The sequence below is a fragment of the Rhinatrema bivittatum genome, chromosome 3 (genome assembly GCF_901001135.1).
Source record: "Rhinatrema bivittatum chromosome 3, aRhiBiv1.1, whole genome shotgun sequence".
Taxonomy (NCBI): Eukaryota; Metazoa; Chordata; class Amphibia; order Gymnophiona; family Rhinatrematidae; genus Rhinatrema; species Rhinatrema bivittatum.
The window spans coordinates 45,370,927-45,391,885 of record NC_042617.1 but is presented as its reverse complement, the minus strand read 5'-3'; the positions used below and the strand labels follow the sequence as shown (position 1 = coordinate 45,391,885).

Genomic DNA, 20,959 nt, shown 5'->3' with positions numbered 1-20,959 from the left:
CATGAATCAGAGATACTTCCTGTGACCTGGGAAGACCTTGACATGGATGTATGCGTCCTATAGAGCGAGGGAGCGTAGCCAGTCCCCGCTTTGCAGGAGGAGGATCAAGGTGCCCAGGAAAATCTTGAACTTTTTTTTTTTTTTTTTTTAAGAAACTTGTTCAAGACCCTTAGGTCTAGGATGGGACTGCATCCTCCTGTTCTCTTTCGAATCAGGAAATACCTGGAGTAGAATCCCTGCCCTCTCTGCCTTGGTGTAACAGGCTCAACCGCCCTGGCCATTTAGAGGGTGGAGAGCTCCATAATCAGTACTTCCTGATGCGGCCCCAAAACAGGCATGGAGGGCAATTTGGCAGGTCACCCAATAGGTTTAATTATTTATTTAAAGTTTTTTATATACCGACATTCATCACAGATATCACATCGGTTCACAGTGTAACACAAACAGACGCCTGGAGTAGCGTTTTTACATCGAACAGAATTCTGATATAACACGGTAACAAGATAGTAATTGAGGGAGGGGAAATATAAGGGGAGATTTGAGTATAGAATTGAACGTAATGAACAATATATACAGATATATACATTATGAGCAGGGAATTATAAGGGGATTATGAGGGGAGAATTGCATATAGAACTGAACATTAAGAACAATATATACAAAATGTACATTGTGAGCAGGTAACATAATATATTGGGCAGTATTTGATATGAGATAGGGGGGAAAGGGGAGGAAGGGGGAGCGGATGAAAGGGCATGAAGGGCTTAGGTGTATGCTTTAGTGAAAAGCCAGGTCTTAAGTTTCCGTTTGAAGGTTTTTAGACATTCTTCTTGCCATAGCTCGACTGGCATTGTGTTCCAGAGAGTCGGCCCGGCGATTGAAAGCGCATGGGCTCTAGTAGAAGTTAGTTTGTAGAGTTTGGGAGAGGGGGTAGGCATGGTGGCGAGATGTTGGTGTCTGGTGGGCTTGTTGGATTGGTGGAGGCGGAAGGAATCATTGAACCAGTTCATTTCAGGATTGTATAGGGCCTTGTGAACGAGTGAGAGAGCCTTATATTGGATGTGGGATGCAATTGGGAGCCAGTGTAGTTCTTTTAATACGGGTGTGATATGGTCATTTCTGGGTGAATTGGTCAAGATCCGGGCTGTTGTGTTCTGCAAGATTTGAATAGGATGGATGGAGGTGTTCGGTAAGCCGAGGAGAGAATTACAGTAGTCAGTTTTGGCGAAAATGGTAGTTTGAAGTACTGTACGGAAGTCCGGAGGATGTAGTAAGGGTTTCAGTTTTTTTAGGGTGTGCAGTTTAAAGAAGCCGTCTTTTAATATATTACTGATGAATTTCTTCAGAGTGAAATCACCATCAAGGATGACTCCCAGATCTCGGACGGACTCCCAGATCCCTGACGGACGATGGACAGAACTTACTGGTCCAAGGTTATACTGGGCCACTGGCTTGCAAAGAACCACAGCTTGCGCCTGACTGGGGGATCCATCATCTCTGGTACAAGCAACTGGCTTATACTCCCTCCGATCCAGTTAAAACCCTATCCCGGGAGTTGAATGAGGTGCTAGCTGGGGCTTGGAAGCTCTCTGATGCCTGAGGCAGCCACGGGAGCTCACTTGCTGCCGACAGGAGTGAGGGGGCGGAGGATAGTACCTCCTCTGGTAATAGAAAGACTTCCTTTGCTCCTGCCTCCCCTGATGTGGAGGTCAGGTCCGGAGTGCTAGCGGAGAGCTGTTGGAGGGTCTCATGGTGGTACCACAACTGGCCACCGTATCCCTCACCCTATCTCCAAAGAGATTCTCCCAAGTACAAAGCACTTCAACAAGCTGTTCCTGAACCTCTGGATGCAGATCGGAGGCCCACAGCCATGCCATTCTACGGGCACAGATTCCCGCTGCAGAGGCCCTCACTGCCGTTTCGAAAAAATAGTAGGTCGACCGGATCTCGTGTTTTCAAGCCCTTCTGCACCAGCGACAGCCGGGCAGCTGCCTCAGCAGGACTCCCTATCTCCTGCACCTGTTTCCAGAGGTCCCACGAGTATTGGTTCATGCAGAGCTGATAGGATGTGATGCAGGCAACAAGCATGACCACCTGGAACACTTCCGTGTCACTGAGGAATGGGTCCGAGAATGCTTGGCCCTCTTGAAGGCAGATTTGACGACCACCGATTGGTGAAGGAGCTAACGCTTATCAAATCTGGTAGCATTCTGGATGAGGTAGACTCCATCCACCTTCCTGTTAACAGAAAGCACTGTGAGGGGGTGTTCCCATATCCTCAACAGCAGCTCCTTAAGAATATTGTGCACTGGAACTGCCATGATTTCCTTAAGAAGCTCCACAAACTGAGGATTTCCAGTATCTTGTCTGGCATCTTCCTCCATCAACAACTGAATCAGAATGGCTTCAGCCATACCTGTACAAACCCTGGGAAAGATAAGTCCTCCGGGGGACCTAGTTCTGAGGGGAGACCCCCCAAGCCCTCAGGGGAGGGCTCTTTAGAATCATCCCTCCAAGGCTCACACTCACTGTAATCAACAGGGGATGATACCCTGGGTGCTCGACCTTCATCCAGAGGCACAGTCACTGGCAAATTCAGTGCAGGCCCAAGCAAAGCTGGACAGGGGGGGGGGGGGGGGAGCGCAGGCCATGGTAACTCTGCCGACCAAGGTGTTGCTTCCTTGGAAGAGAAGCCAGGAACTACCACCGCATTGGTGGGAGGATGCATCGGTGCCCCGCCAGGCATTGATAGCTTCCCGAGAACCGGCACCAGCTGGGCCAGTAAGCACATGGAGCCATTCCAGCAGCAGTTCCAAAGCGGACAGGAGCTGCGTTGGTGCCACAGGACAGATGCCCTGCAGTGTCTGCTCCATCACTAACTGGACGCACCACTCCAGTTCCTCCTCAAATGTTGCTGAAGTCAAAACTGACCGGGAAGAGGAAGGAAGGAGGGGTGGCCATATCTTCTTTGAATCCCAAAGGTGGATCAGCGACTGGCACAGGACCAGTTGAGACCACCACAAACCCCTGGCATTGATGGAGGACGGGCACTCCTCGCCATGAGGTCTCTTCGGGGGCATCACGGCATGAACCAGCGCATCCCCCTGCCTAGCACCATGCATCTAAGTGACCAGTCCTAAGTGACCAGTGCCAATGCTTCCTTGGCTTCCCTCAGTGCTTGGCCCAGTCTTTCCCCAGTGCAGAGGTTGAAGATGAGGAATCTGACTCCCTCGACCTGGAGGAGACAGAGCTTGGCCAGTCTCCTGTTCCCCTATCCACCGACGGCATCGGTGGAACCGATGGTCCTGCCAATGTCAATGGCATGGTGTCCACCAGTATTGATGCTGCTGATGCCAAAGTCGATGGCTCAGACTTGCCAGACCTGAAGAGTTTCTCCATCTTGTCATGTCAGACACAACACCCCTTCGGGGTCAATTGAGAACTCTCGCGACAACCCCAGATATCATGCGATGTCCCCAGGCAGAGAACACATATCATGGTGATCCGTGATAGACATGACCCTCGGGCACTGGAGGCATCAACGAAAACCCAAAGTGGCCATGATCAAAGTGAAAAAAGAGAAACACAAAACAACAATGGCAGCAAGCAATGATGACCGACAGGCACCAAGGCACTACCACCACGGGGAAGGTTAAAACGAAAGAAAACTTAACTGAAACCCCGAGTAATCTATAAGGAGGCTACAGCACGGACCGGAAAGAACTCTGCATTGACAGAACATGAGAAAAACCAAGAAAATCAGCGAAAAGAGTTTTCCACAATTTTAAAGAAAAAAATAAAAACAGCTTACACACACCGTGATGCAAAAGTTCTGTGGAAAAAAACAGACTGAAGAGGGACCCCGTATGAAAGCATGATATAGGGCATGCTCAGTATACATGTCAAATTTCTGGAAACTGACAGAAATGTCCATGCCAGACTCCATCTGATGATGTCATCCATGTGAGAGGACTACCATCCTGCTTGTCCTTGGAGAATTTTAAACATACTCTTTTTTTTTTAAATACTAGCTGCTTTCCCACCCCCTCCCAAAGACAGAGGAGAGCCCAATCAGAGAAAGCAGATACTGAAAAGCACACAGCCCTCCTAGTAGTCACACTATACACTTTAAGGCTAGTTCAGTTAAAATTGTCATCTGACGCAGGCTTTAATGATGTAAATAATACATGGATAATCTTTCCGATCTCAGTGTGGCCCTATATACACACACATATGGGTAGATTGAGATCTACTATAGTATTTTATAATCTGTATGTAACTGGACCATGCCGATTATAAAATACACGTATATCCACCCCCAACATGCACATGCATGTTTCTGTACACGTGAATATTTGCAGATAAGTCTGATATCAATTGTGCTAGTTAATAAGCAAGTGTAAACTTGCACGAATAAGTTGGCTAATGTATGCATGTAAATCTCTTATAAAATAGAAACTTACATGTGAACCTCTTGGTCCCGCCCCAGAACACCCCAGACCACCCCTTTTTTAATCCAAGTAAATGTGCATGCGAAACTGAAAATACGTGCAAACTTTTGATGTTTAAAAAACACCATGGCATAAATACAAGCTACTTATGCACTATGTGCTAACTTTACCCATACAATGCCTTTGAAAATGAACTTGAAAGTTTTGATTTTAAGATGACACTTAAAAATGAATGCTGGCCAGTAACTCCATTCTGTTATTAAAGATATTCAAAGCACCACTTTCCATTTTAAACTATGACTTTTTAGGATGACCTAAATAAAAGAAAAAGATACATCAAGCAAAAAATAAAATCCCTTTCTTTTTAATGCCACTTCCACTACATCCTGCCATAGCTGGATTAAAGTAGGCAAGCCAAGTGAAAAGGACTGAACGGAAAGAAAGCCGAAATAGCAGCAGCAGAGTAAGTGCTAACATGCAATTGTTGCTTCTAAGCTGAGAAAAATAAATAATGGATACATGATTTGACCAGAATCAAAGTATCTGACAAAAATGGCATAGTTCTCCAAGGCAAAAGAAGGAAAAAAAATGGAATGCACTGAAAAGCACCGTACTAGCTCAAAAATCAATAACATTATTAGAAATAAACATGGCAAACACTAAGAGCTCCAACAACTTGCTTTCACAGCCATGCTACTAGACTGTTTTTCCTTTCTAGGAATGCTTCTCGGGATATCCCAGGATGGAATATGCTTCCACTCATCAACCAGATTAAGGAAAAAGAGTACCTTAGATAAGGGGCAGAATAATAGGACAGAGAGGAGGATTCAGCAGCCTGGAAAGGGCATGGAAGTGGAGTGCTATCTCCAGCTGTAAAGTAACCATATCTGGGCTATAGATACCTTCTTAGACATATCGGTAGCACCGATAATTAGGCAAGTGCAGAAAATAAGTTAAAGACACTGAAGGGCAGAGATAGTCAGGACAAAAGCTTTGCTGTTACCTGGTAGGTTTAAATCCACAACCTGCTTGCACATACTTGAAGGCTTGTGACCCGCACTCCATCCACATTAATCACATTATTTGAGGATATCAAGATCATGTTGGAGACTATAAAAAGCTTGTGTTATAAGAAATGGGATTATAATGTTATTTAATGTCAATAGATGCCAAAAGTATACTATCACTATCAGGTCGATACAGTAAAGTGTGCTCCGTCGGAGCGCACTGTCAGCCTGCTCTGGACGCGTGTTTTCCCTTACCCCTTATTCAGTAAGGGGAGGAAAACACGCGGCCCACCCGCGGCACCTAATAGCGCCCTCAACATGCAAATGCATGTTGATGGCCCTATTAGGTATGCGCGCGGGATCCAGTAAGTAAAATGTGCAGCCAAGCCGCACATTTTACTCTAAGAAATTAGCGCCGACCCAAAGGTCGGCGCTAATTTCTTCCGGCGCCAGGAAAGTGCACAGAAAAGCAGTAAAAACTGCTTTTCTGTGCATCCTCCGACTTAATATCATAGCGATATTAAGTCGGAGGTCCCCAAAAGTAAAAAAAAGTAAAAAAAAAAAAATTTGAATTCGGCCCGCGGCTGTCGGGCCGAAAACCGGACGCTCAATTTTGCCGGCGTCCGGTTTCCGAGCCCGTGGCTGTCAGCGGGCTCGAGAACCGACGCCGGCAAAATTGAGCGTCGGCTGTCAAACCCGCTGACAGCCGCCGCTCCAGGCCAAAAGGAGGCGCTAGGGACGCGCTAGTGTCCCTAGCGCCTCCTTTCCCTCGTTTGCACCATGTCGCCTAATTTGCATGCTGGAGCATACTGGATAGCTCGCACCGGCGAAGGGCCGGTGCGTGCGCCGGGAGAGCAGGCGTTCGTCCGCTCTCCCGCGGTTTTACAGTATCGGGCTGTATGTGTGTTTCTATTCAGATACAGTATATACACAAACACACATAAGTGAATAGATGGGATGCAAACTTCTAAACAGCTGCAGCTTTTGGTACAAATCTAGGAGCAAAATGACGGGAAACTGCTGGGTGCTCTTCAGGACATAGCATGTGAAGTAAGAGTACAACTGGGAAAAGTATCATGTGCAGACAGTGGTTATGCATAAAAGAAGTGCAAGCCCATCCAGGACTGGGGGAGGGGCAGAGGGACTCCAAGGACAGCTGCTTATAAAACTGCACCCATTTTGATTTAGGAGCAAGCAAAAGATTAAAAAGTCTGGGAAAAAAAAAAAAAAAAACTACGCAAGAAATATCAAATCCCAATTTTTTTCTCTGAAATCTGCATTAACAGGACTGACTGCCAGTTTGTCTACAACATCTGTATGAAACAAAAAGGTGAGCCAAAATCTTTATATCAGTTAGTTAATAACTGATATCTTAAAGAAGTTAGATGCTACTTCTTTTTCTGTTGCTGGCATGTAAACATCTCCTGGTTAATAATAGCTACCGGTTTCTGATGTTTCGAGATTCAAGGGTCAGCTTTATCCTGCATTCCTCTTCTGTAAAAAAAACATTTAACCAGCAGAACAAAAACACCATGTAAACTGCATTAGTACTGATAAATGTCAGAAAAGAAACTGAAGTGTACTGGCCTGTATTTTGTGCCCTGGCTATAGTGAGAAATTACTACTTGCGGATAATTTCCTTTTCTTCAGGACAGTCAGATGAATCCAGAACAAGTGGATTATGTACTCCTACCAGCAGATGGAGACAGAGCAAACTGACACCACAGTACATATACCCCCGCAGTGACACCAGCCTGCCAGTATTCTCTTTGAAAGCAACTGTGAACAGACTAGCAAAAAACTTGATTAAAACATAACTATTTCAATACTCAGCCAACACTGAGCTCAGATAAGTACACTAGTCTAGGGACTGGAGTAACACTTACCAGTAATCCCTGTAACACGTAGGCACACAGGAGGATCATTATGCAGCCAAGAGAGGGAAACTGGATTCATCTGACTATCCTAAAGAAAAAGGAAACTATCAGGTAAGTAGTAATTTCTCAGCTCTTAGCATCCAGTCAGATGAATCCAGAACAAGTGGGATGTACCCAAGCTACTCCCGAATAGGGCGAGAAGCTGCCCGCTGTCCATCAAAACTGCACGTGCAAAGGCCCAATCCTCCTGCATCTGAATATCCAGACGATGAATACCTGGAAAAGGTTTGTGAGGAGGACCACGTCGCAGCTCGGTAAATATTGATGGGAGATAATCTAACTTCTGCCCAAGACAGTGCCTGAGCCCTAGTGGAATGCGCCCTAACCTGACTAGGTAACGGCTTCCCAGCATTCATGTATGCAGCTCTGACTACCTCCTTAATCCAGCGAGCTATTGTAGTCCGCGAGGCTGGCTCTCCCTGTCTAGAACCGCCATGAAGGTCAAAACAGGCTCCGACTTCCGCAAAGGCTCTGTAATCTCTAGATACCTGACAATGCATCTCTTGACATCCAAAGGTCACAACAGACTATACTCCTCTACATCTCTCTCTGTCCAGAGATGGCAGGGAGATGAACGGATTCGAGTGAAACTCAGTGACCACCTTCAGTAAAAAGGAAGGAATGGTACGCAGCCCCTGGCATCACCTGGAGAAATGGTTCCTGGCATGACAAGACAATTTGGAACCCTATGTGCAGAATAATTGCCACAAGGAACACCATTCTCAAGGTCAGCAACACAAGGACAATCCTGTAGAGGGCAGCCTGAAAAAGTGCATGAAATGCCATTGTGGCCTACCACTCGTCATGCAGCGAAAATCCTCTGAGTGGGGCCTAGCCGAAGAAGGATGCTCTACCTGCCAGGCTGCCCACGTCTCGACCTTCCATAGAGCGGGACAAACATCGGAACGGTGCACAGAGACAGAGACCGGGGGAAGGAGGAAGCCCTACCCAGCAAAAGCTTCCTTCTAAGTCTCTGTATATTACAATTTTTTTAAACTTACCGAAGCTCAGTCTTACCTGGCTGAGCACAGAGACTGTCTCCAGCTATGGGGGGAGAGGGCATGTGCCGTCACCACCGCATTCGGCTTCCTACACCTGCTGCCTTTCAGCTTCATAAGCAGCTAAGTCCACTCCAGCTGAAAAACAGCTACTGGACCAAGGCACTCATCTGAGGGACCATGGAAATCACCTCAGCAATTCTTAACTGTGGGAGGGACCATTTGGTTTCACAGTAGGAGAGCAGGGCAAATTTCCTTAATTCTCCTTTCTCAAAATGAAGCAATCACAGTAGGGAGATGTGTGACCACCATCTGCTGGAGATGGAGAACACTGGCAGGCTGATGTCACTGCAGGGGTATATGTATTGTGACGTCAGTTTGCTCAGTCTCCATCTGCTGGTAGAGATGCATAACGCACTTGTTATAGGATTCATCTGACTAGATGCTAAGAAATCTTAAGTTGCTCCCCACTTTCACGGTAGGGGAAAAGGGGATTTGGATTCAGACAACAACCAAGAGGGACCTGACTTCTACAGTTTGGGATATTGATCTGCAGACTTAAGGGAATAAGCATAGGGCTGCTTATACCAAGTCCATAAGGAAAGCATGTCAAGCAGCACTGTCTGAATTTTCTAGACAGCACATCACCCATTAAGAAAATCGTTGCTAGTTCCAATTTTTATGGGCTATCATAAGGCTTGGGGATAACTGCTATTCCATGCAGTTATTACCCTTAAGAAAAACATGGGAGGAACCTGCAGAGTAGCAATTACTACCTTAAGCTTGCTGGGCAGACTGGATGGACCATTTAGTCTTTTTCTGCCATTATTTCTATGTTAAACAAAAGCACATGAAGATAATTCTGACTTTTCATTTAGACACTAAATTCCACCATAGGGTTTATTTATTACATTTTTATTCAGCATTTTCCACTGCCAGCTCAAGGCACGTTACAAACATTTAAACACATTTAATCCATAAGAGAAACAAAGAATGCAAATGTTTTAATATTAACCCCATTGCAAAATTAAATCCACAAAGCAATGCACACAAAAAAGCACAAAGATTCTGAGGGGGGAGGGAACTTACATTATTCCATTTTCCAATCATCTACTCAACAAAATAAGAATCAAAAATAAATATCTTGAGCAGATAAAACCCTCGTATTAATGTAAAAGCTGCTATAAAAACACAGTCTTCACTATCTTTCTAAAAGCTGAAAAGATAATTAGCCGAATTTTCTTCTTTAGGGAGCAGATTCCATAAATTTGAGGCCACATATTTAAAAAAAATCCTGGCTTTCCAGTAGTCTCCTGCCTAGTTTCCCTTAATAAAGAAAGCCTATAGAGAATCTCACCAATCAGTCTTAAAATACAAATGTTCACATACTTCATGAGCCCTTCCTTTTAATATGGAAGGCCCATTCAGTGCCTTAACAATAAGAATTAACATTTTAAATCGTGCCCTGAAGGTTACTGAACTTTGTGTGCTGGTGTGATACGGTCCCACTCTTTTCCTTCTGAAAAGATACAGCTACATTTTGTATAAACTGAAGTTTCTGAATATTTGAGGAAGACCTACGCAGAGGGAGTTACAGTAATGTAGATGACTAAGGTCCAAAGCATAAACCACCAGTTATAAAAACAGCCCCATGTCATAAGAAACAGATGAATCCGGTCCTAGCTTTACCTCGATGCATTGTAAGTAAGATTTTCTTCGCGAAATCTATGAGAAAATCACAACTACAAAGTCCATGCATACAATATGGTAAAAACCAGGACTAGACTAGCCTATTTCTTATGCCATGGAGCTAGGCTTCAACCCTACTCCACCACCAGGATCTGAAAAGCACTTTCAAAAAGCCAGAAAATGCTTCCCAGGAACAGGTCTTGCACATAAGAGCAGTGCCTCTAACAGAGTCACTCAGGCTTCAAATCAGTACAAAGGCCTGAAACACAAACCCTGACAAGAATCCTAGAGGCAGACAACTACATTGTGTTTACAGATGCCCAAACTTCTTCAGATATGTATCAATGCTCACTTTCATTTTCAGCAAACTTACCCATAATGGGGGTAATTTTATAAAAGCCGCATAAAAAGTTAGCAAATATTCACATAAAAGTTACAGCAATTTTCAAAGGTAAACCTTCGCATATGTTTGCTTTGAAAGTTATCCCACCAAATGTACTTGGACAAATTACACCTGCTATTATGTTTGCTAAAATGCTTTGGGAAAATTTACATGTATACTTTTTAAAACCCTAAACTATGCAGGTATGATCAAACTCCTCCCCAACTCTGCCCCTGGCACCTTTTCCCACATACAGGACAAACGCATGTTTACATTCATATTGGGCAGGTAATTTTATAAGTTATTTCTGCAGGTAAAGCACAATTTTACCTGTGGAAATACCTTTGAAAATTACCTTCAAGCAAAGTTTCCAAACCCCACCCCCTTAAAAGCAAGCAATTATGGGGTCTGTAAGTACTGATCTTCCCAGCCCTTTTTTTTCATCTGTATATGCCTTGTCTCAAATATAACAGTTAAGCTAACATATTTCACACTAGGTCAGCCAACACATTGCAGGGGATACCTTTTTCTTGGATTAGCCCAATACATTTGTGACCAGTTTGCAAGAGCTGTATTCCCTCCTTCAAATCAGTGCAAAAATGGCCTCAATCTACAGAGATCTATAGGGAGCAGAACCAACCACTAATGTACAGTACTACATTAATCCAATAAAAAGGAATCACCTACTTGTTTTCTGACAGTTATGTCCATTTTCTAGTTTTATACAAAATTTAAACTTAAGTTGATGAGTAGTAGCTCAGTGGCTTGCAGGGCTTAGCAAACATCATATAGTGTAACACGAAGGGCCCAATTTATCAAGGGTATTTACCGTAGGCATAAAAGCACAAGGAATATCTTCCTAAGCCAAGCCCTAAGACTGATGTGGTAGTTACCGGAGCAGAATGCCTATTCTCCAGAGTGCTTTTGATATTGCTTGCAATAACTATCAGTTTAATATTTTCTAGATCTAGTGTTTCCTTCACCAGAGATGCATGAATCAAAACTCAGGCTGGAAAACTGGGCTTTCTGAGCAGGTAAAGCTTCGACGCACTGCCATACTCAACATGGAAACAGTGACATTAGTAATATGGTAGATAATGACCCCTTGGTGCACAGAGTCTGCTCATTTGGGTCCCCTGTCTACTTGCATCATGGTGCACCTGAAATCAATCTCTAGGCAACTCTTTCCTTCGCTTACTCCTCTGCCTTCCACATTTCTCTCACATATACTTCTCCTTTGTCCGTTTTGGTTACTACCACCACTACAAGTGGCCAATTCCAGGTATTTACCACCCCCTTTGATAAAACAGTATATCCTCGCATTTCCTCCAAGCCTCCCTCACATCATGAAATGGGCCCATGGTGCACTACCTCCTTGTTAATTTCTTTTACAGAATTCTACTGAGGTGATCTTGCAAACACACTGGCTATTTGCTAATGAAATCTTTACACAAACAGGAAAACCTAATAATATTGTAGGCTGTCTAGTAAATCCTTCTCAACTGTATTTTGTGGCTCCTGACAAATCTTAACAATCTGTCTTAAAAACATTTATTTTTAAATTCTGGCAAGCTTATGCCCAATTTTTAAATTATTCTTTTAGAGGAAGGTTAATGATGAAATATAAAATCACCACCATCAGAGAATCAGAAATGCCTTAAAGAGGCATCAAGTAAAAACCTCTAAAAACAGTTGATTTCCATCAACAATCAAATTTAAAAAAAAAAAAAAAAATTCTGTACTTTTTCTCTTTGCTGGTAGCAAGTCTCTTCCCTCGCTTTTCTGGTTCTGTGTTTAGATAATTACCCCTAGACTAAGGTTAAGACTTTTGGCTCTGGATTCTAATTATAGTATTGGCCAATTATCTCACATGAGAACTCGCAACCATGAGGACCACAGCAAGAGGCATATCACACGTAAGGGAATGGAGAAATCCGATGGCATGACGCCTCTGGTCTGATTTATAATAAGCTTTCACGGGCAACAGCAAACTGAGTTTCTGGGACAATAGCCAGAACGTTTTCTGACTGATAAATGTTAGGATGTCTTGTCTGATTCCAGTGGATTTGCTTATTGATAAAATGTTCTTAAATATCAGCAATCACTCAAGTACTGGAGTCTGATCTGTCTTATTCAAGGGGTTTTCTGGCACAGCTGTATCAATGACAGTGTTGCTTTCATTTGACCTTCATTATCTATGTGCCGGAGGTTCAGTCCAGTTTCCCAGTGATCACAGAATGGTGCTGCCTGTTGCTGGCTACTCCTGATGCAATTGCCGAGTTGTAACTTCATTCCATATGCTTCTTGTGCCATGGTCAGTTTTAAACTGAGTTAAAGTAATAACGCAGAACATCTTTATTTTAATTAGAAATGGCCAAACACCGACCTCAGGGCTCCACAAAACAGATCTGGCTTACAGTATCTTTGAAATGAATATTCATGAGACAAATGACCATAGGGAGGGACTATTTCCACCAAGTATACTGTAATATTTGCCTGTTTTGGTTAGGCGGAAAAGCAGACCTGTTGTTAGTAGCCATGAAACACTGGAGTTAGATGATGTACTGAAAGCAAGAGAGCTTGCCTGATGCCCCGGTGGGAGCGACTGCACACTGCCACATGGGAGACCTGGGTTTCAATTCCTGGCCCCAGCTTCTGCTCATGGTGCTGGGAATACTGTGAAGGCAGTAGTCATACAACAGCACCACCTACTGGCTTTCAGGGTGCACAAGAACTGGATTCCAAAGCGAGCCACAGTCTGTGGCCTTCTATGAAGGACCGTCCCTTCAATGGCTGAGGGGAGGGTGAGGACTAACCAGGAGAAAACCCTCTGATTTAGGAACCCCGCTATCAAACTGCATTGAGAAAAGCTGGGGCTGAGTTTTGCTCAGTGAAACTTTGTGTGGAAGAAGGTGAGTCAGGGCCCAAAAACAATAGAAAAAGAAACAGATGTTTCACACACACAATCAGTAGCATCCTACCAGCTCCTCCACAGGGAGGGTAGCAAGTATTTACCAGGATGGAATCAAATGCAATTGATAAACCAATCAGCATACGGAAGGGGCATGCCCTGTAATCAACAGTACTCAAAAGGCAGGTTTTATTTACACACGAAGACAGAGGACTCTAGAGGTGAGAAAAAGAAATCCCAACATAATGTTACTTGACCATCACAAGGCAGTCACTTCAGCAGTGTACTGATACAGGGCCTAATGCACATGGCTCACAGAGCACCAGCCATCTTCAAATGCTCTTGGAATTTTAATCTTTCTCCATATATGAAGCAATGCAGCCATGGTGTTACTCCACTTAAACGTGTGAAACATGCTAGCTAATCGGGAGAACCCTTTCATCCAGCCAGTCTAACCAGTTGCGCTTACTGTTGTCCCCCCCCATCCTTTGTATCTGTCCCACACAGGCTGGAATTCTAACATTGTTTTGGTTATTATCTCTGCTGGTAGGGTAATTCCAGGCATCTGTAATCCTCTTAGTACAGTAGTATTTCATCATATCTTTTCTGAGCCTCCCTACTTTATAGTTTTGTATCATGCCTCATTGGTATCGAGCTTCTTTTTGTATGGAAAAAATGCTACCTTATTGTACTTTATTGAAGCCTGCTAGATATTTGAGATTTTCCATCATCCACCACTTCACTCCCTCTTCTCTCTTCCAGTAAGTGCATTTTGATATCTTGCTTGATAGAGCTTTAGCTGCAGGCCACAGGCAACAAAGGACGGCAGACAAGCTGCAGGTTAAGGTTTTTTGGTTTTTTTTCTGGCCAAGTTTAGTACATTAATACTCAAATGTGCTTCATTAAATTTCATACTGTTTTTCCAGTAGCACAGCAAGGGTCTACAGTGCCTGGGGGCCAATAAATTAGTGTTGCCTCCCCCATGCTGCATCCCTTTTCCTCCCACCACCACCACCTCCCTTGTAGAAATGCTTAAGGTCACAGAAATGGCAGACCTTTCAAATAACTCCTTCTACCTGCATGTGGCTGAAAAAATACAAAAAAAAGAGGCCCCCAGGCATCCCCTACAGCCCAGCACTCAGGCGACTTTGACACCCTCCCCCGCCTTGCGCTATGCCACTATGTTTTTCTTAAACAGTGTAGCACATACATACTGTGGCACTGGAGAGAGAGACACGTTGGAAAGTTGGCACAACTGTCCCCTTTTGCCTCCTTGCCCTCACACTTTCTGCTCAAATCTGGAACTCGCTGCGGAGGAAGGTGGCCCACTTCGCCCCCCCCCCCCAGGTCAACCGAGTCTGCCCTGGTTTTTGCCCCAGTGCGTTCATGGATTTTGTAAGGTCTGATATGCCCCTATTGATCTCCCTAAGAAAATCACAACTTCAAATTAAATGTAAGTCATGGGGCAAAAGCAGGGCTGGATCACAGCCTGATGTGAGGGGGTAAAGTGGGCCAGCCAGTACTACAAAAGTTCTACTTAACCTCAGCAAATTACCTAACAACCATAATTTAAAAAAAAAAAAAAAAATTCCTTTTAGGTCTGAGGTAGCCAGCAGTGAAAATACATCACCAAATGTAAAAAAAAAAAAAAAAAAGTTGTTGCCTCAACCCCCGATTAAGGCAAAAAGGTGCAAACTCACACGTGCCGCCAGAGACGAGGAGACGCCGCCCCCCCCCCCCCCCAGGCACGTAGCGGATCACGTGCCCTGCAGCGTAATTTCCATTAAAAGCGTTTCATGTCTGGTTGCCTCCGCTCGCCCGGCTCATTTGTATTGTTTACAACGAGCCATTGCACTCGGCAGTTAGCGGCGGCTGAAGCCATGGTTACCGCTTGCTTTTTTTTTTTTTTTTTTCCCCCTCCTTTCCTTTTACATTCGCCGCTTAAATGGAATGCGGCTGGGCTGCGGGGCGGCTGACGGGGAAAAGGCAGGCTCCTGCTAGCAGCAAACCACCGGCCGGCTATCAATCAGCCTAACCCGGGAGAAATTAATCTTCTTACAAAACACAAAGATTGTTGCAGATTAAAAATTCATAGATCCGGAGAGTTTTGCCGCCCCCCCCCCCCCCCCGTCCTCTCCTCCTTCGAGGGTTTTTTTTTTTTGGTAGCGATAGCTGCACAAGTGAATTTTTGTCAAGCTGAGGAGGGGCTCAAAAGGCTCCATCCGACATTCGGGCGAGCTGTGCCTCCCCAAGCATTCAAAGCTCATAAAACTGGCACTATTTTGTGTGTGTAAGCTCCCACCCTATATTATCTTGGCCACTTATTTTTAGCAGAATGTGCCTGGAATATAAATACAGTTTTTAAGTATAGGTTTAACCGGACTATAATCCCAATAAAGTTACTTCAGAGGCGCACGAGATAGTAATAACATTACAAAGCGAGCATCAGGTAAAAAATTCAATTTTGATTTACCAAAAAAAAAAAAAAATGAGTGGCGTCTTCCCTACTAGAGGACATGGTAGGGGGCTGTAACTCATATGTTTCAGCGGTGCCTAGAGATGATAGGAACTAGTGTTAGCCGCTCGGTTGGAATATTCAGTCCCGTCTGCGTGTTCTCTTTTATCCAGCAATAACTAATGTATTCTGTCGGCCTGGATCTCGTAAACCATTAAAGCAGAATAACTTGGATAAATATCACTTCGTGTTTCTCCCCCACGCTTTACTGAAAGCGACAAGACAGAAGGCGCAAGGGACACTCACTCTATTAGCAGCTGGACCCCGTTCTCAGAGCTGAAAATAAATAGAATATAAAAGTATTGCTATACCCAAAAAAAAAACAAAAAAAACAACCCTCTAAATAAATCCCCCACTACACTGCTGATCGGATCTTTGCATTCTGCATTGTGCTATCGTTGCCTGAATCATCCATACTTACAGGTCCTGGGATCTCCCAAGAGTTTGGTGCAATTTCAAGGACAAATTGCATGAAAGCTTGGCTACAGTGTGTGCGGCAGCGAGCGCCTAGCTCTGATCTGATGATCGGGAGCACGATCCTAGCCCTAGACCTATAAAGGGAACGTCCTGGCTGGAGAAGGGAGGTTGGAAAATCTCGGGATTAAAAAGTGCTTGCTGAAATGTGCCGGCTGATTTGCTCATGCAGTCGTGCGGGGCCGTGCACAGTAGCAGCTGATCTCGTGTTTGCAGTCCTGTGCGGAAAGAAAGCTTTCGCAGCGAAGCACTGGCATCACATTTCAAAAGGCGAGCGAAGCAATCCTTTTGACGGCTTCGCACCATTTAAATAAGCAGGCTCCCCCACCGCTTCCTCCTCAGTCCAGGAGGCGTTTTCTAGTTTAGCATTAATAGTTTTGAAATTGTCGGGGGGGGGGGGGGGGGGGGGAGAGAGGTGGGAGGGTGAAGGGATGGCAAACGGACTACCGCCGGAGGCCTGGCGCACAAAGGGGATCCGCACGCGCCTACTGCTTCAGGTGGAAATACAAAAAAGCAAAGGCGGGAACGGGAACCCGGTGAGGTCTGTGGGTGCTAGTGGGATGGCATGGGGCGGGATTTCTGCTCCAGTCTTACTGCTATCTCGCTCTCTGTCATATGTGACCTTTCCCGATTAGAGGCCCTTCACTTCCCCCCTCCACTCTCTTCGGACTGCCCTGTTTTGGCAGCGGAAAGAAACTGAGGTTTTAGTTAATAGCAGTCCCTGAACTGAAGGGATTTATACTTGAGGGCCAGAAACTCAGCAAGGCCTGATCGGTAAACTTTCTCATATTCAAATTCCAGTTGAAATAATCCCCTTACCACCTCACGCTCTCACGCGGATCCCCTTATTTCTCTGCCCCACCTACATTTCAGTTTTTTTTTATGTAAGGGCCCTTTGGGGCTGCCCTTACTAAAGGAGTGTATCACTCCACCGGGGAGGTTCAATGAGGAAATAAGTGAGAGAGGTTTGGGTTTTGCTCCCTTATGTGGGATTGACATGACAGTCCAGTCATAAAAGGTGGAATAGAAATTTAAAAAATTGAAAATAAATAAAAAACAAACATGATGATGGTATGAACTAACTGTTTATCAACCCAAAGCACCTGCTAGCCTGGTGACTTTTTAGTTATCTTTTCAAGGAAGACGTGTGTTCTCTGTCTTCTGCTTTCATTTTTCCTAATTTATGGGACAGAAGTAAGGAAGAGGCCCTATGTAGCAGCCTGCCTTCCTTTCACCTGATATTCCAGCCTTTTGAGACAATTTTTGAGAATGCCCTGTGAGAGCCAAGGGTAAAGGAAGACCTGCAGAATGCTATTGCTCCTATAGACCTTATACAGAGGAAAAATATTTTTGCATTAACTGTTTCTCTCTGGAGGTACAGAAGTTTTATTCCACCTGCTGCTTGCTTGATTTTTCCCCTTTTTGGGTTCAACTAATTTTTTGTCCACTTGGATCTGATAACCCATGGTACCTGGGGGTAAGTATTCCCAACCTACTAAAGAAGAAAGTCTTTCATCCACAAAGACACAGAAATGTTACAAATTCCCATCTAAAGCAAAGGATCCCAGTAAAGTGCACATTGTTGCTATTGAGGGAAGTCTTAAATGAGGGAATGAGAAGGGCCCAGCAGGCCCTGCCTATGGAGTTAAAAGACTCAAAGAGTAAAGTACCCTTCTGGTGCTTTCTAAGGAGTTAAAGTATGTTTAAAGGATTTCTTGGAAGAGATTAAATATGGGACTAAGCTCTGATTAAATATTGGGACTGTACACAGGAGGAGTGGAAGCCTCAAGAAGCTCCAGTGTGGTACTCCATTAAAGGAAAGCGTAACACCACTACCACCTTTCCACTCCCCCAGAGGTGGAGGAGATGATGTTGGCAGAGTGGAAGTTCCTGTGTTAACCTCATGTAATGGCTGTAACCCTTTCCTCTGGCTGTGCTGCAGAAAAGTTTTCAAGTACAGGTAGTGGGTGCCTTAGTCATGGCTGTGACCAGGTGTACCAATATCCTGGTCGAGGTGGGTGCAGCCTTAAAGGATAAAAGTACAGAACCCCTGCTGAGAAGTTTGTTCGTCTCTTCGGTTATAGTGATGCAGATTTCCATCTGCTTAGGCCTTGTGGTCCAAGCCTTCCTGCACTAGATTCAACAGCTCCCGGAGAGCGAGAAGGTTGCCAGGATGGAATCTACAGTAGCCTTCTTGGTGGATGCCCTGTATGGCCATTTACGCAGCTCTGCTCAGTTGTTGGCCCTGTTGGTCGCAGTGCGTTGGCTCTTGTGGCTATGCAATTCAGCTTCTGATTCTTGGTCTAACACTCGCCTGGGGATACTGCCGTTTAAGTGTTGGCTGCTGTTTGGGGAGGATCTGGACCAGTTGGTTAAGAATCTTGGGAATCCTAAGCCCCAGCATCTGCTGGAAGAAAAGGGCCGCTCCTTCTGTAGGGCTGGGAGAGGTCTCAGACTATTTCAAATTTCTAAGTGGTATCAGCCAGGGAGACAATATTCTGTGGCCACCTCTGTGACGATTTCGGGCTTCGGAGGCCAGGGTCAGTCCTTTCGTGGAGGCAGAAGACAGAGTGAGGATGCCAATTTGACACCAGGAACTGGCTGAGCCTCATCATGAGCTTCCATAGGTCGCTTTTAACACCTGTAGGAGACAGTCTGCAAGAGTGCTATAGGGAGTGGACCCAACAACTGATCAGTGTATGTTGGACGTAATTCATTATGGTTACACCCTGGACCTGCATTGACCCATTTGAGATGGCTTCATGATTGCTTCCTGCTCTGCTCCAGCCAAGCAGTGGCAGTCCATGAGACACCGTTGAAGCTGTAGCGCTTGCAGGCAGTGGCTCTAGTGCCCCCGCTGGAGCATGGTCAAGGATGTTATTCCCTTTATTTTGTGTTCCAAGAAGGATGGTTCCATCCACCCCATCCTGGACCTAAAAGGGAGTAAACCGCTGTTTGCAGGTCCTGAGTTTTCATATGGAAACTCCGCAGTCCATTCTTGCTGCAGTACAACAGGGAGAGTTCCTGTGTTCACTGGACCTGTCAGAAGCTTACCTCCATATTCCCATTCGGGTCCGGGATCAACGGCATTATGTTTTTACGTCCTGAAAGAGCACTTGCAGTTCCTAGCATTGCCTTTCGGTCTTGCAGCCGCACCACAGGTCTTTACCAAGGCGATTGTTGTTGTGGTGGCGGCGGCTCTCCGGCATGAGGGAATTATGGTCCACCAGTATCTTGATGCACCGTCACACGAGGAGGTGGAGAGTGTGACTCACCGAGTGATTCCGGTTTTAGAAAACTTGGGCTGGGTAGTTAATTTTGCCAAAGCATTCTACAGCCCATGTAACTCCTGGAGTTCTTAGGGGCACGTTTCAAGACACAGGTGGAACAGGTGTTCATTATGGGTGAGAAAGGACACAAGATACTCAGGTCCAAGCCTTCCTAGAATTGCCAATCTCCTCCGTGTGGGATTATTTTCAGTGCTCGGACTGATGGTGCTGACTCTGAACTTGGTGCCATGGGCCAGAACTCAGATATGCCTACTTCAAGTTTCACTTCTGACTCAGTGGTCTGCGCAGTCGCAAGACTACTGGGTTCGACTTCCTCTGACCAGTCAGTGCGGCAGTAGCTTCTTTGGTGGTTGGTTCCCTCTCATTTGTTGTGGAGAGTCAGCCTGGCCACTCCAACTTGGGTCTTGATCATGACAGATGTGAGTCTCTCAGGTTGGGGGAGCTCACTGTCAGGATCAGGTGACCCAGGGGAGTTGGTCTCTGATAGAGGCCTCTTGGTCCATCAACTGGCTGGAGACCAGGGCAGTTCGTCGGGCTCTTTCTTCATTTCCTACCACTACTCTGGGGGAGAGCCGTTCGGGTCCTCTCAGACAATCCCACTGTGGTGGCCTATGTGACTTGGCAGGGGGGCACCAGGAGTCTTGGCAGAGATGTTGCTTCTCAGCCCATAGGAACAGAAGCATCTCCAACTGCTCTTAGTGGCACACTTCACTGGGCAGGAAAATGTCCAGGCCGACTTCCTCAGCTGAAATTGGTTAGATCCCAATTTGCAGATGCCTTTCACAGGGTTTGCCACAGATGGGGTCAGCCTCAGATGGATTTGATGTTGACCCGGCAGAATGCAAAGGTAGACAGTTTCTTCAGCCGACATTAAGAGCAGGGGTATCGACACCCTGCAGCAGCCCTGGCCAGAGGGGGAGCTCTTGTATGTCTTCCCCCCGTGTGCGCTCATAGGCAGACTGCTAAAGTGGATAGAACTAGCGAGCAACCAGGTCATAATTGTGCCAGACTGGCCGTGTCATCCTTGGTATGTAGACCTCCAGCTGCAGGTGGGTTGGCCGTGGCACCTGTTGATGGCACGGGGCCTTCTGGCTCAAATGCCCATAGTCATGGAAGATTCAGCTCCGTTTTATCTTAGGGCCTGGCTCTTTAGTGGAGCCGGATCTGTACAAAAGGGTATTCATCAGCAGTAATTTCTACACTAAAGCCTCAGAAGTAGTCCACTTTCCTGGCTATATCAGAGTCTGGCATCTGAGCAATTTTGCAACCTCAGGTCAGCTTCCCCTTAGCGAGCCACTGTGCCCT

General features: G+C 45.4%; 1 protein-coding gene across 4 annotated transcripts in view; it reads right to left on the bottom strand.

Moving 5' to 3' along the window:
• The window catches only part of ESRRG (estrogen related receptor gamma), a 1,204,337-nt gene that overhangs the window by 1,140,271 nt on the left and 43,107 nt on the right, over positions 1-20,959 (bottom strand). For 3 of the 4 annotated variants that reach the window (XM_029593193.1, XM_029593192.1, XM_029593198.1), the window contains exon 1: positions 16,312-16,378. The exons of the other annotated variant lie outside the window; for it this stretch is intronic. The gene's annotated coding sequence lies outside the window, so the exon portion shown is untranslated. Of the gene's footprint in view, positions 1-16,311; positions 16,379-20,959 lie in introns of those variants that run through there. 4 annotated transcript variants of the gene reach the window in all.